The sequence below is a fragment of the Jatropha curcas genome, chromosome 6 (assembly GCF_041381405.1).
Source record: "Jatropha curcas cultivar XTBG-Jc1 chromosome 6, XTBG_Jcur_1.0, whole genome shotgun sequence".
NCBI lineage: Eukaryota > Viridiplantae > Streptophyta > Magnoliopsida > Malpighiales > Euphorbiaceae > Jatropha > Jatropha curcas.
Genome location: NC_143156.1, coordinates 15,902,916 through 15,917,011, shown reverse-complemented (window position 1 = coordinate 15,917,011; position 14,096 = coordinate 15,902,916).

The window sequence follows — 14,096 nt, the reverse complement described above, 5'->3', positions numbered from 1 at the left end:
TTTTTATTTTGTTTTTGATTTTGTGTCCACGGAGAAGGTGAACCTTCTAAAGTTGATACGGGCAAAGGGAAGCCTAATTGGAGGTTAGTGCTCATCACTTACATGTTTAATTTAATTTTTGATTAATGTTTTTTTGATTGTGATCATGGTGATAATTTGGAATTTTTCTTAATATTGGTACGATCCTGCGAAATTGATTTGATACTATTGCAATTGGGTATGGATGAGTATTGTGGTTTGAAAGAATTTTAAAAAAAAAATTCTAGACCTAATTTCTAAGAGAGGTAGAATGGCCTAGGCTTTAATTTAGTTAGGACTTTTGTTTATTTTGATTAATTGTTATACTTATGTTACTGTGATAATTTGATTAAGTGATCTTTGGGTTGGAATTGACTTGGCACAATATTCTTTTTTTTTTTTTTGGTTGACAAAAAGTTTTTGAAGTGTCCATTTAAATTATATTTGACTTTAACTATTATTTGGGCACAAATACCCTAATTTATTTGGTTGATAAGATGTTTCTCGAGTGTCCATTTAAATTTATATTTGCTTTTAATTATTACTAGTTTTTTTACGACGTGCGTTGCACGTTAACTATGCTCGTTATATACTCATCCTTTGTACTCGTTTATTATTTATTTATTTATATACTATTAACATATAAGTCCTTATTTAGATTAAAATAAATACAACGGTTAATTTAAATAATATATTTATGTAATGAGTTTTGTTTATACATTTCTAATTGAAATAAAGATGATGTTTTACCTTGTACCTTTAAAATAGCACTTTGAATATAAAATTTTTCATTTCTATTCTCTTTGAAATACTTGCTCGTTGCAACGTGAAAAGATACTATATTAGTATTCATTATTATTCAAAATATAAGCAATGATTTTTGTAAATATTTTTGAATGTAAGTATTATTTTTATATTATCTTTTTTGGTAACAAGACATCCTTGTAGACTATATTTTTTGTGCATACTGCCATCTTATTTTTTTCTTTTCCGATTTTACAAGGACTTTTATTGTCGATATCGATATACCTCTTGATAGTGCTACATAAAGCTGTCAATGAGAGAAAATATCTTGTGGTAAATATGCTCCAACATATGAGATTGTTTGTCGCTGAGCTTTATTTATTATTATTGCAAAACATAAATGGATTGAAAATTGTTTTCTTTTGAAACGAAATGGATATCCTTCATTTTCTACACGCGAAAATGGTATTCTCGGTAAAAATATTTGTTTTCTAGCATGTTGTCTCATTATTATTTGTGCATAAATTACATTGGTCCCAAAATTTTTGCCAACCATTCTAGTCCCATTGCATAAACCATTTGAAGGATTCCATGTTCCTAAGTAATATTATTGGACAGTATACTTTCAATTCAAGCTTGTGCGGAGGCAGTTCATTCGGCAGTAGAGTGTTCAAAAATTCCTCTTGGTAGTAATTATTTGTGTCATCTGTTGCTTCATCAAAACTGTTGTAGATATTGCTTTAACTAGGGAATATATGTATCATCTTTTGATTCAAGCTATTGAAATATTTAGTTTTTGTTGCCAATATCGCACGATTGGTCATGTATTCTTGCGAGCTTGCATTATCATGCAATGATAGAAATATTACATCAATTAATGTCCTCTCACAATTGTCATCATTTTCATGCCTCACTATCATCTTTTCTAGTATTAGTATATTTCCTTTATCATTTTTTGGCTCTTCTCCATCACCGACTCTAAATAGGAATTCACTAAAATATCTATCATTTTTTGCTCTCATATTGTTTATCAATCTCAACACCTCCATATTGCTCCACAAGTAAGACTTCACAAGACTTGCACTATTGTCTCTTGTCTTGCAGCTTTAGGAACTACTGGTAACCCCTGCTAAAATCTCCCCCGAACACTATTAACTTTCCTCCAAATGGTTTAGGACATTCCATTATATTCTATATGCTTCTTGTGGCATCCCGACCCGACAAAACGATCTTAAGAGGGTGGCCAGAGCAAAGCTCCTAGCTAGCTTCTAGGATGACAGACTAGCTATGATAGTGGAATGCGGGACACATGAATGAATCGGATCATATATTGAAAAGGGGGGAACTTATCATTAGAGGTAAGAGTGGCCATATTACGGTTTCGGGAACCGGAACCGTCGATTCGAACCGGTCCCGAACCTTAACCGGAACCGGTGGGAACCTTAACCGGAGATTTTCGGTTCGGTTCCGGTTCCAGATTTGTGGAACCGCAAACCTGCGGTTCCACAAAACCGGTCGGAACCAGATTGGAAACGCCGGTTAGAACCGCTGTTTCGAACCGGCGGTTCTAGCCGTTAGAAACTGTTAGTTTTGTGTTTTTTTTTTTTAATTTTGTTGTGAAATCTCTTAATTATTTTTTGGATATTTTTAGAAAAATAATTTTTTTGATTTATTATAAATACCTCATTTCATTTACAAATTCATCACAAAAAAATCTCTATTCTCTCTACTTACTCTCTCTACAATATACTACACTTTACTCTATATTATTCTTCTCTACTCTACAATCTCTCTTATTAAGTTATTATTCTCTCTAATTTTTTTATTCAATTTTCCAAATTATATCTTATTATCATATAATGGCAAGTGGAGGAAACTCAAATTCGGGTAAGGGCAAGGGAAAGATTGAAGAAACACAATACTCATCTATCTCTACAAACGACATCTTTGATTTCACTCCCAACCAATTTAATTTTGAGGGATATCCAAATGAAAATTTGGAAGTTCCAACTCAAGAATCTGAATTTAATAATGAGCAATTACAAGAAGAGGAAGAGCAACGAGCACAAATTGTTGGAAGAGCAAGACAAAGTTTCGACATATTCGCAATTCATTTCACGAAAAAATTCAAAGGTGAGAAAATATACGATGTAATTTGCAATTATTGTGGAAAATCTTATAAATTTAAACAAGCGGGCGGCTATGGATCATTTTGGAAGCATTTGGAGACAAAACATTCAATAAAAATAGGAGTTGATCGGTCTCAAACACAAATTTCTGGGTACGCATCTTCTAACCTTTCTTTATTTCAATATTCTGAAAAAATACAAAAAGAAGAATTAGCAAAAATGATTTCTATGGAACATTTAGCTTTTAGTTTTGGTGAAAAAGTAGGTTTTAATAATTATTGTCAAAAAGATTTAAATCCTTCTACTAAAAGAGTACCAAGAAATACTGTAAAACGAACTATTATTTCTTTATATAATAAAGAAAAAAAAGAGTTAGAGCTTTTATTTTCTCAAATGAAATTCGTGTTTCAATTTGTTGTGATATTTGGAGTGATCATTGGCAAATGCATTCTTATATGGGCATTACAGGTCATTGGATTGATGATGATTGGAAAATTCAAAAAAGAATTATTGCATTTCGTGTTTTTGGTGATAACAATACTGCAAATAATATTTATAGAATAATAGTTTCAATTTTAGATGAATATAAGTTGACAAAAAAATATTTTCAATTTCATTTGATAATGCTTCTGCTAATACTAAATCAATTATTGAACTTAAAAATATTTGTGAACCAAATATTGGTGGAAAATTTTTTCATATAAGATGTGCATGCCATGTTTTAAATTTATGTGTACAAGATAGTTTAAAAATTTTTGAATCTTTTATTTCTCCAATTAAAAAAGCTATTTCATATTTATGGGGATATCCCCAAGTGATGAAAAGTTGGGCTAAATTTTGTAAAGAAAATAATAAAAGACCAAAGCGTTTTCCAAGGGATGTCCCAACTCGTTGGAATTCAACATATGAATTACTAAACGAGTCTTTTTCTTATAAAGAATTATTATGCTTTTTTGTTACTAATAATATTGAAGATATTAATTTATATCCACAAAATTGGGATATTTGTGCAAAAATTTTAGATATTTTAAAAATTTTTAATGATGCTACCTATAAATTTAGTGGGGTTTATTATCCCACATCTCATTTATTTTTACCTATGTGTATTAATATTGTTAGTGCACTCCAAGAATTTGAAAATGATTGTATATTAAAAGATTGTATTTTTTTCAATGAAAAAAAAATGGTTATTTTATTTTAAAAATATACCACCCCTTTATGTTGCTATTGTATTTTATTCTAGATGTAAAATTGATATTTTATGTGAATATTTGACTATTTATTATGAAGTATTAAATCTTGATATAGAAGATAATGTTAATATAAATGTAGTATTGCATGAAGTTAAACAAAATATTATGCAATTATATAATGAATTTGTTCAATTTTCTAGTTCATCTACTTCTAATTCTTCTCAATCTAATATTCAACAATTTCCAACACAAAGGGTAAGTGGTGTTGGTGTTGCTCAATAAGTTTTACTACAAAGACAAAAAAGACCAAGGGAATCCAGTTCTTTTTCTGAATTTGATAATTATCTAACCACTTCTTTTGAGTTTGGTGATGATTATGCAGATACTGATTTTGCAATTTTAGATTGGTGGAGTCGTCACGCCAATACTTTTCCAATACTTTCTTTAATTGCAAAACAAGTTTTAGTCAAGGAGGAAACTCCACTCTCCACTGTTGCGGTTGAACAAGCTTTTAATCAAGGAGGAAACATATTTGATGAAACACGATCTCGTATGACACCCGATTCATTAGAAGCACAATCATGCGTGGATGATTGGAGCAAGGCCGAATTAAGAGCACAAGAAAATCTAAAAGAAAATGAAGATTTATATGATTTATATGATGGGTCCTCAACGGGAACATCAACCGGTGGTGCAAATAGCGAATAAGGTAAAAGGGATGAAATTGGTATGAGGTAAGTAAGAACTACGTGGACTTTGATTCCTCTAAACCCTAAGAGGATACGTAGGCAACTTAATTTTTTTTTTTTAAAAAAAAATTAAGTTCAAGCCCTTTTTTTTAAAAAAATTATGTTCAAACTTTTTTAAACAAAAAATAAATTCAGTTGAAGAATTTTTAAAAAACAAAAATTAAGTTCAAGCCCTTTTTTTTTTTAAATTATGTTCAAACTTTTTTAAACAAAAAAAAAATACAGTTGAAGATTTTTTTTAAAAAAAATAATTAAGTTCAAGTCTTTAAAAAAATAAATTTAATTGAACCATTTTTTAAATTTTTTAGGTGTATTTTTATTACAAATAACTTTCACAAATTTATTAAATTTTGAAAATCGGTCTTCAAAATTTAAAATTTAAAATTATGCGATTTGCCGGAAAACCGATCGGAACCGTCGGTTTTGACACCGTACCGGAATCGGAATTGAAACCGTTTGGTTCCAAACTGGAACCGGAACCGAAAATTTTCGGTTCGGTTCAGGTTCCAGTTTTTTTGGAATCGGAACCGCCGGTTCCGGAACCGTGGCCACCCCTAATTAGAGGTGCCTTTTGGTGGAATGGCTTGGAGAGTTTGAAAAACTCCAGGGTTAAGCGTGCTCGCTTAACGAAAATTCTAGGATGGGTGACCTCTTGGGAAGTTCCCCATTCACTTGTATAGACAAAACTATGGGGTCTGGCCAATCCAATATGGGATGAAATTTGCTTGATCCAAAGCGGACAATTCCTCTAGTGGTTGGATTCGGGCATGAAACTTCTATCGACTGTCTCTACTGCTAGCCTCTTAGCCATGGGTGCCTCATCCCATATAATAAGTTTTGCCCTGCGGATTAATTTTGCCTGTATGCTTTGTTTCGATATGCCATATAAACTTGACTTCGTTGGATTCAATCGTATGTTGAATCGCGAGTGTGCAATCTTGCCTCCTGGCGTTATTATCGTCGCTACATCTGAGGTTGCTATTGCAAGCGTTATATTTCCTATAGATCTTACATTTGCAAGTAGTGCTCCATATAAAAATGTCTTCCCTGTCCCACCTGTGAAGAAGGCCCCATGGGTGTTGAAGTTCACCCAGTCCAGTATCGCTCTGTATGCATTTAGCTGCTCGTTGTTCACTTTTTAAACTGCATCAATGTCCTCTTGAGGTATTTCAACTGCCATTTCATCTATAATTTCTCTTGAGTTATTGATTGACTGATGTGTTTGATCCTGTGCTATCTCAGGCAAGTCATACTTCTTAATTTCTTTTCCCATACCCTACAAGAGATATTCTATGCTCTTCCATGTGCATGACATCTGTGTATGTATTGAGTTCGGGTGCAATCTACTAAAATAATCCAACATGATATCAAAGTAATCATCCCATAATTTCCTCACATCTGTTGGCTCACAGTGTACTAATATTGTAGTAAAGAGTCTCCTTAATTCTCATGGCATCTGGTATGCTACTGCTTCTCCCATACAATGCGATGCACTTTGATTTGATTCAAACAGTCCTCTTCTGGTTGCTGAGTCCTTGAATGTTTGGCATGGAAAATCATCTACTGTTAATATACTGTCAAATGATTGTGGGCCTTTTACATGGCTCACAAGTAGTCTCAAGTAAGACCTTTCCCTCTCAATTGGATTCGCTGTATTTACCCTCCCTATTACTTGCCTCTTCTTCCACTTAGACCATACTTTACCTTGCTTGTTCCACACATAATGCTCAAAAAATTCCCTGAAAAATAGTTCTCTTGCTTCTGCATTGGTAGAGCATCTTCTAAAATACTCCGTTAGCATCATTCTTGATACATGATCCCTCTTTATATCATGATCAAGCTTCTCATTTTCCAAAACTGATACCATCTATTCATTCAGTAAATGCAGTTGTAGATTGATAACAAGAGGGTTTATTTCATTTAGTTCAAACTCATATATCCTCCACATTGCTTCTTGAGCAGACACTCATCTTACATTTTGAAATTGTCGTATCTCATCTACTTCTTCATCTTCATTGGAGACATATACAATAACCCTGTCGTGCCCTTTGTAGATATATTTGTATAGATATTTGACTCTCTTTAAGCCAAAACAAACCTCGACATTGATATGGCAATTGTATCTTGTTAAAAGATATGGATTATAAGGGACAACTCATCTATTGTAACCTATTCTTTCTTGCTGTGACCTCTACCAATGATATCAAATACAATATTTTGAATTATCTTTATTTTTTATATTAAAAAATTAAGACAAGTAATATGACATACCTCTTATCCATTGTTTGGTCTCTTGAAAATATGGTATCCATCTTTTCCTTGTGTAATTTTCGAAGAATATTGCCTCGGATAACGAAACCTGCATTTATTATGTATCATGCATGGACATTTTGTATTTTGTTCTCCGCATGGCCTATGCATCATATGTTTCGCAACCATTTCATACAGCTCTGGATATTGCTCCTCATCCAATATCTCTACACTTACATGTTTGTCAAAATTGCCTGGACTTGTTAATTTGTATGATGGTTGAAGAATGGTTAGCATATGTGCATATGGCAATCCCCTCTTTTGAAATTCAATTACATGCACGTGTGCTACAACTTTACCTGTGACATCCTACCGAGTCGAGTCTTAGCATAGAGTTGAGTAGTCGAGTTGAGTCGAGTTGAACCAAACCCGGTTGGGGTAGAATGAGATTATAAGTGGACTTATTTGAGTGAGAGAAAAAGATCAAGCACATAGGTGAGGATTGATTTGCATTAAAAGATTGAGCTTGGGTCTTTAGTAGTAACCTGTTAACAATTGAGGTACCATTTAGGAAGTTTTCCATAAAATCCTTTGATTTTTGATGGCCTACCCGTAATACACATTTTCACTTTCCCATTTTCATGTTTATCTTCATCTTCTTCATTTTCTTCCTTTCCTCTTCCACCTTACTTTCAATTTTCATGGTAGTTAAGCCTTAACTTCAATTTTTCTTCTATCTAAGTAAGTAAACCTTCTTGAAGTTCATAATTGAATCATTTGGTGCTATTCTTTTAGAATTTATAAGAATTCTTATTTATAGGTGAAGGGAGTTCTAAGAGTGTAGAAAAAAGAAGCTAAAGAGGAGCTCAAGCTTTTGGAGTAAAGGTTTGATATCTTTTGTTATTTTCCTTTTCTTTGTATGAGATTTGTGTGGTGTGTTGCTATTGAGACAATCTTGCTTCATGTTGAGTGAGAGGACTGGTAATGGTGAGAAAACAGGGGAGAACAGGGGAGGTATTGAATAAATGAAGTGAATATTGAGTTTTTGTTGAAACAGGTTTTGCTGGAATTTTTCCAGGAACTTCATCTTGATTTTGACCCCATTTAGTGATGGAATTAGGAAGTGTCATAGAAGAGTTATTTGTTCCTCTATGTGTTAGCTTTACATGGGTTTTTGAATCATTCAAATTGGAGTTGTATATTGAGAGATATGACCAAAAGAGTACAGACAGTGCAGGCTAGAAGCGCGCGCGCGAATTGCATGATGAGTTCGCGTTGCCTTCTCGCGCTCGCGAATTTGACCTACGCGCTCGCGACTTTCACCTGAAACTCTCTGACTCTTATTTAGCACATCTCGCGCTCACGACTTTCAAGTACGCGGTCGCGACTTGTGCTCGCAAACTCTCTGACTCTCATTTGGCACATCTCGCGCTCGCGACTGTGAAGTGCGCGCTCGCATACTTGGCTCTTGGCCTGTAAGCGCTCGCGACCTTCATAGCGCGCTCGCGAATTTAGCCTGAGAACACACTGTCTCTCATTTGGCACTTCTCGCGCTCGCGACTTTCAAGTACGCGCTCGCGACTTGTGCCCGATAACCCACTGTCTCTCATCTGGTGCATTACGCGCTCGCGACTTTGCAAGGCGCGCTCGCGACTTGTATTTTCATGCATTTTTGGACTTCTTTTTCAATGCAATTGTATTTCTTTGCTTCACTTATATGCCTCCAATCATTTTAACATCAAATATAACATTTGAACATGTATCAAAACAACATTCAAGCATGCAAATGATGTGAAATCAAATATACATTATGAATTATGAAGTTATGAACTATTAATGTGATGTTGTGTTATATTATTAACATACCAACATTTTGCTCCATTGAGGTTAGGTAGAAACCATGTAGATAAGGCTATGTCGCGACATAGGATAGCAGATCTGCACCTCATACAGTTTGATACTCCGGTTATAGGCTGTTGAGTGGATATGATTATATATGGGCCATAGCAGCCAAGCATACAGTATTCATCCAGTTTCATACAGTTTTTCTTATCACTTCGGTTTCACTATAACCTTATGGAGCCATACAGATATCTTGACATAACATTTCATGAGTTATACAGTATTATAAACAGTACAAAAGATAATTAAGGTATCATGAAAGTATCATGATGTGTGTGCTTATATGTGCCATATGTGTTTACATGGTTCTTTCTATACATGTATGTGTTTATTTGTTTCTTTATATGTTGAGATATCCACTGAGCTTTATTGCTCAGCGAGTTACCTATTTAACTCGCAGGTTTTGAGATTGGACAGTAGAGAGTCAGCTTACAACTGCTGCAGTTCATCTGTAGAAGACTCAGTCTTCAGGGTAGCTACTCATGCGGATGTGTATTTTTGTTTATTCTTTTTATGGCATGTACAGGGCACACAGTTGGGCCCATTTCATTTTGTAAACTAGTATCATGTTTTGTAAATATAAAGTACATTATTTTTGTATACAGTATCAGCATGCTATTATTTTCAATATACATTATGATTTCAGCATGTCAGACCATACAGTCAACCAGTTTGTAGCGTCTCGGTCCGGTTCATTCGGGTTTACGGGTGGACCGGGAAGGGGTGTTACAAATTTTGGTATCAGAGCCCTAGGTTTAGTTTCCCCGGGCTTGCATGCATAAGTCAGTATAGTGTACATGCCATGTCTACCTTGATGAACTAAGCAGTTGTTATTCTTCTAGGAGGATGTCACAGGAAGGTGAGAGCGAGTCACACGCCTCCAGGCCAGTGGAGGGTGAGGCTCCAGTAGCACCAAGTCAAGAGGTGTTGTTGAAGCAACTTGCAGATACTTTTCGACAGATTGCAGGGGTGATACCTCAAGCACCAATAGTAGTAGAAAGAGAAAGAAAGCCCCCACTAGAGAAGCTTCGGAAATATGGGGCGAAAGAATTCAGTGCTAACAAGGATGACAGTCCAGAAAGAGCTGAGTATTGGTTAGATGGGACATCAAGAGTCCTGGAACAATTACAATGTACACCAGAGGACAAGTTGGTTTGTGCCACATCATTGCTCATAGATGAGGCATATACCTGGTGGACTACTGTTCAGCAGTGGGTATCAGCAGAGCAGCATACATGGCAATTTTTCTTGGATGAATTCAAGAAGAAGTTCATCACAGAGGCTTATCTAGATGCAAGAAGGAAAGAATTCTTATACCTGAGGCATAACAGAATGTCAGTTGCCGAATATGAGCGAGAGTTTACCAGGCTCAGCAGGTATGGTAAGGGGATAGTGGCTACAGAAGCCGAGAGATGTAAAAAGTTTCAAGAAGGCTTGAATGATGAGATTCAGATGGGAGTGGTAGCTTCCAGATTCAGAGAGTTCTCAGCTTTGGTGGAGGCAGCTCAGGAGATAGAGCGAATTCAGGCCAGTCAGCGTACCAGACGCCAGCGGTCTTAGCAGAGGAGAGACCAGACTCAGAGTGCACCCAGTACCTATCAGTCAGAAAGCAAGAGATTCAGAGGTGCTAATAGTTCAGCTAGTGCTAGACCTTCCTTTAGCCAAGGCGCAGCTAGGGGTGCTAACATGCCAGCGGTATCAGTTGTGGCTAGTTCTGCTGGTGGTAGTCGAGGTTCAGGCAGAGGAACTGGTAGAGGCACCAGTAGAGGTACAGAGTCAACCGATTATACTTTTCCACCTTGTGAGCATTGTGGCAGATGGCATGGTGGAGATTGTTGGTTGATGACTGGTAAATGTTGGATATGCGGAGCATCAGACCATCAGAAGAAGGATTGTCCGAAGAGGGCAACAGTTCCTACACAGTTCATAACAGGCAGAGGTAGAGGTGAGAGCTCCGGAGGGCAGAGACAACAGTCAGAAACTGTGGACAGACCTGATACTAGAGGTCCAGCCAGGGTCTATGCTATGCGAGCCAGAGAAGATGAGGAAGCTCCAGATGTAATAGTTGGTGAGTTTTCCTTATGTGATCATACAGTTTATGCTTTAATTGATCCTGGCTCATCTCATTCATACATTAGTGTACCTAAACCTTGGGTTAAAGGGTTAGAAGTTGCATATGTGAGTCAGGGTATGTTGGTTACTAATCCATTAGGAGATGTAGTACAAACTCATACAGTGGTCGAAGGATGTCCAGTTGTTATTCATGGAAAGGAGTTTCCAGGAGATCTTATGGAGTTGCCATTTAGAGAATTTGATGTTATTTTGGGTATGGATTGGCTATCCAGACATCAGGCTATAGTTGATTGTGCAAAGAAAAGGGTGACATTATATACAACAGCAGGGGAAGAGATTACAGTAGTCGGGAAGCGGTGAGAGTTTCTGGGTAATGTGATATTAGCCATGGCAGCAAAGAGATTAATTCAGAAGGGTTGTGAAGCATACTTGGTATGTGCATTACAAGCAGAGAAAGAACAGTCAAAAGTGCAAGATATACCAACAGTGTGTGATTATCCAGATGTATTTCCAGAAGAGTTACCAGGGTTACCACCAAGGAGGGAAGTGGAGTTTACCATAGATGTCTATCCTGGAGCAGCACCAGTATCAATTGCACCTTACAGAATGGCACCAGCAGAGCTAAAAGAGTTAAAGATTCAGCTACAGGAGTTATTGGATAAAGGTTTTATCAGACCTAGTGTATCACATTGGGGAGCACCGGTGTTATTTGTAAAGAAGAAAGATGGATCATTCAGACTGTGCATTGACTATAGACAGCTGAACAAACTGACAATCAAGAATAAGTATCCATTGCCACGAATCGATGATTTGTTTGATCAGTTAAAAGGTGCAAGTATGTTTTCTAAGATCGACCTTAGGTCGGGATACCATCAGTTGCGGATAAAGGAAGAAGATATCGCTAAGACTGCATTCAGGACCCGATATGGTCACTATGAATTTTTAGTTATGCCATTCGGTCTCACAAATGCACCAGCGGTTTTCATGGATCTCATGAACCGCGTGTTTCATTCATATCTGGATCAGTTTGTGGTGGTGTTTATAGATGACATTTTGGTCTACTCCAGAGACAGGGGTGAACATGATAAACATTTGCGGATTGTACTTCAGACATTGAGGGATAAACAGCTGTATGCCAAGCTCAGTAAGTGTGAGTTTTGGCTGGAAGAAGTTTCTTTCTTAGGACATGTGGTGTCATCGGAGGGTATCAGAGTGGATCCTAGGAAGATTGAAGCTATTGTTGATTGGAGACCACCCAGAAACGTCACTGAAGTTCGAAGTTTTCTGGGTTTAGCCGGTTATTACAGAAGGTTTGTAGAGGGATTCTCCATCATTGCATCACCTTTAATAAGATTGTTGAAGAAAGAGGTTGTATTCCAATGGGATGATAGATGTCAGCAGAGTTTTGACACTTTGAAGAAAAAGTTGACTGAAGCACCAGTGTTGACTCAGCCAGTGTCAGGTAAAGACTTTGAGATTTACAGTGATGCCTCTCATATTGGGTTAGGATGTGTACTCATGCAAGACAGGAAAGTGGTAGCTTATGTCTCCAGACAGTTGAAGCCACATGAATTAAATTATCCAACCCATGATTTAGAACTGGCAGCCATTGTTCTAGCATTCAAAGTATGGCGGCATTATCTGTATGGTGAAAAGTGTTATATTTACACAGATCATCAGAGTTTAAAGTATTTACCGACACAGAAAGATTTGAATTCAAGACAACGGAAGTGGATGCAGATTCTGGCTAATTATGACTATGTCATTAATTACCATCCGGGCAAAGCTAATGTGGTAGCTGATGCCCTTAGCCGGAAATCATTGTTTGCTTTGAGAGCAATGAGAATTAGCATGGAGTTGCAACAGCAGGGAGTTAGTCTAGCACAGATGCAAGTACAGCCATCTTGGGTTCAGGAAGTTGCAGAGGCACAGAAGAAAGATGCACAAACAGCACTATGGGTAAAACAAGTACAGGAAGATCATGGTGGGAAATTCAGATTGGATAACAGTGGAGTCTTATTCTATGAAGACAGAGTTATTGTACCACAAATAGGGGAGCTTAGACAAAAGATTCTGCATGAAGCTCATAACAGTCCATATACAATGCATCCAGGTAGTACCAAGATGTATCAGGATTTGAAGAAAGGCTATTGGTGGCCGGGCATGAAGAAAGATATCGGACATGTTGTAACAAGATGTTTAACATGTCAACAAGTAAAAGCAGAACATCAACTGCCATCTGGGTTGCTTCATCCAATAACAGTGCCAACATGGAAGTGTGATCAGATCACTATGGATTTTGTTACTGGATTACCTCAGACGCAACGGAAGCATGATGCAGTATGGGTGATCGTGGACAGATTAACTAAGTCCGCACACTTTCTACCAGTCAGGATGGACTATTCTCTGGACAAGTTAGCAAACATTTATGTTAGCGAAATAGTTCGACTACATGGAGTTCCATCATCCATTATATCGGATCGTGATCCAAGGTTTACATTGAAGTTTTGGGGTAAACTGCAGGAAGCATTAGGGACGAGATTGCATTTCAGCACTATATTTCATCCTCAAACAGATGGCCAATCAGAGAGAGTCATTCAAATTCTAGAAGACATGATGAGATCATGTGTTATAGAATTTGAAGGTTGTTGGGACAGATATGTACCTCTCATGGAGTTTGCCTACAACAACAGCTACCAATCAAGCATCAAGATGGCACCATATGAAGCATTGTATGGTAGACCATGTAGGACACCTGTGTGTTGGACAGAACTGAGTGAGAAGAAGATTTTGGGTCCAGATTTGGTTAGAGAAACAGAAGAGAAAGTGGAAATCATCAGAAAACGGCTGAAAGAAGCAAGTGATCGACAGAAGTCTTATGCTGATTTAAAGAGAAAGGATATTGAGTACTCGGTGGGTGATAAGGTATTTCTGAAAGTTTCACCATGGAAAAAGATCCTAAGGTTTGGACGAAAGGGTAAGCTTAGCCCTAGGTTCATTGGTCCATACGAGATTGTTGAACGCGTAGGACCATTAGC